Raw genomic sequence first — 3,234 nt, forward strand, 5'->3', positions numbered from 1 at the left:
CTTAACTGCATCTTGAGTTGCAATTTTTAATCTCCATTCCATTATAAAATTATACCAGCTACTGGAATGAGGTATGGAACTTACAAGTACCACATGATTGATGCCGTGTTTGGGGGCGCATTACTAGGTAAAAGTGGTATAAAATGGACTCATTGACAGTAGAAACACAATACAGATATCCAAGCCTCCTACAGAGTTGAATCTCAACTACCTGTACAAGAGCATTGGTGGTGGGATGTACCATTGAACATACCAGAGTGGCTTTTGGGAGCAGGGCCAACAAAGTCTTACTGCCAAATACCTGCTGGTTGTATGCCCCCCGGGAATGTGCCCTGCCACTGGTGCGTTTCTTCCACTGACATATTGGACATCACTATAACACTGATTGGGCCTCTGTGCATTCAGTGGATTCACTAGGTTTCATAGGGCAGGGTCCAAGTTTTTGGGATGACACATGAGTTACAAATATCTTTCTATAAAGACTATGAGAGGGGTGGCTAGGTGGCGCAGTGGATAGAGTACCGGCCCTGGAGTCAGGAGTACCTGAGTTCAAATCCGGTCTCAGACACTTAATAATTACCTAACTGTGTGGCCTTGGGAAAGCCACTTAACCCCATTTGCCTTGCAAGAACCTATTTATTGTTTTTTGTTTTTTTAGGTTTTTTTTTGCAAGGCAAATAGGGTTAAGTGACTTGCCCAAGGTCACACAGCTAGGTAATTATTAAGTGTCTGAGGCCGGATTTGAACTCAGGTACTCCTGACTCCAGGGCCGGTGCTCTATCCACTGTGCCAACTAGCCGCCCCTGCAAGAACCTATTTTTCAGAAAGACCATGAGAGACAACTGAGGCTCAGAACGAAGATTCTCAAATTGGGATGTTTTCTACATTCTACCCACCTTGTTCCCATAGGCCTGCCCAACTGGGTAAATCCACAAGTTTTTATCCAAGAGCTTCTAAACAGAGACATCTGTCCACATAATACAATGTCTAGGGGCAAAAGAAGAACTCTGAACCCAACCCATTAGGAAGAGTGAGTAGTCTCCATGAAGGTTTGGACTCCTCTTATTTAAACACAGATCACTGTTGCAGCCCAATGGTTTTTGCCATGCCATAGCCAGGCAGTGTCATCATTAAACCATCCCTGAATATGATCAGGGAGTTCTTGCATTGATGGTTCCCATTCAGTGGGGGCAGGGACAAGGGTTGCTATTTTCACAGTCCTTATTTGGGATAGAAGCTGCTTTTTTCATGTAGATTGGACAGTCCTGATGGTCCTAGATGTGCTTGGGACGAAATGTACCACTTCTGTTGACATTAGAGACTTCTTGTGCTCAATTTCCTGATGAGATCTAGAGTCATTCAATGCCCTCTGGAGGATGGGTATCAGTATTATAGACATATCCTCTGAAAGATCTCTCAGTCTCTACTGAGGCCTATGGGTAAGCTACCTACAAATGGCTTTTCAAAAGATGTATACTTTGACATGGCTCCCATTAGGGTTCAAGTCCAGAATCCCAGGCATCATAATAAGCCTATGAAACCTTTTTGCCCAATCAGCTCAGAGATCTATAATTCAGTGCAGTCCCAGGCATGGGCTGATGTCCCATCAGGAGGATCTCTTTAGACTCCTCTTATATCTTTGAGTTCAGGTTCCCAGAAAAAAAAAATGACTGTTGGGTCACCTCATACAAAGGTTTGAGTATAAGGTCAAAGTGAGGTAAGTGTTGCCTCCAAGAACCAAATGGTTCTATCATTTTCTGGATTTATCACTTCCAGTGCTTACCAGTGTCTGGCATATAGTAGGTGCTTAATAAATGTTTATCGATTGATTAGATTTATTTTTTGTTTCTAGGGAAGGCCATGACAAAGGTTTGTCCTTTACAAGTCATAGTATGTCCCATCAAGCTCTAGAGCTGATTTTTGTTTGTTGTTTTTGTTTTTGCAAGGTAATGGGGTTAAGTGACTTGGCCAAGGTTGCACAGCTATAATTATTAAGTGTCTGAGGCTGGATTTGAACTCAGGTCTTCCTGACTCCAGGGTAAGTGCATTATCCACTGCATCACCTAGCTGCCCCTTTCCTATTAAGCCTTGAAGACTTAACTTGCTGGATGAGTCCTTGATTTTTATCAGGATTAGAATTTCAACCATTCCCTTTCAAAATTTTTAGGAAGAGCAGCTAGGTGGCACAGCGGATAGAATGCTGACCCTGGAGTCAGGAGAACCTGAGTTCAAATTCAGATTCAGACACTTAGTGCCTAACTGTGTGACCTTAGGCAGGTCACTTAACCCATTGCCTTGCAAAAGCCAAAAAAACAATTTTTGGAAGGACAATCTCAGTTTACTTTATTTCTTCTTCTATTTGGGCAACCCACAAAATGTTTTCTATGTAAAATAGGGCTGTTACCCTAAGAAAGTGAATGGTGTTGGAAACTGTTCATCTTAGCCATTACTAGCAAACTGGGGGACTGTTCAAGTACTTTTTGGTTTGGACAGTGGAAGTATACTGCCTTTCTTACCAAGCAAAAAGAAATTGGTCCTGGTCCTCCTCTCTAAGAAATAGTTTTTTTTTAATTAATTAATTAATTAGTTTGTTTGTTTGTTTGTTTGTTTGTTTATTTATTTATTTATTTATTTATTTCCAGGCATTTGTACAGGCATATTTCCAAGTTACAAAATTTCCCTCCACCCTCCCTTCCCACCCCCCTCCCCTCAGCAGGGAGCAGGCCGGTTAGCATTTTACATACATATTTTGTTAAACATCATTACCAATTAGTAATTTTCAGTATGAGGAATTAGGATTAAGGGAAAGAGATACATAAGGGATCATTTTTATAAAGTGTTCATCAGATTCAGAAGGGTTTTATTTTGTTTTGTTTGTCTTCCTCTGGTTGGGGATAACATAGGCCATAACCAGTCAAACGCAGTTGTCCTGGCTCTCTGTGCTGCTGAGAGGAGCTGCTGCCATCAAGGTTGTTCATCTCATAACGTTGTTGATGTGGACATTGTGCTCTGGCCTCTGCTCCTTTTGCCCAGCATCAGATCCCATTAAGTTATTCCATGCTTCTCTAGAGTCCAACCAGTTATGGTTTCTTATAGAACAATAATATTTCATAGTATTCATTGTACCATAGCTTGTTTAGCCATTCCCCAATTTATGTGCAACCCCTCAATTTCCAATTCTTTGCCACTACAAAAAGAGCTGCTATGAATATTTTGGAACTGTAGGACTTTTCC

The sequence above is a fragment of the Macrotis lagotis genome, chromosome 6 (assembly GCF_037893015.1).
Source record: "Macrotis lagotis isolate mMagLag1 chromosome 6, bilby.v1.9.chrom.fasta, whole genome shotgun sequence".
NCBI classification, from domain to species: Eukaryota; Metazoa; Chordata; class Mammalia; order Peramelemorphia; family Peramelidae; genus Macrotis; species Macrotis lagotis.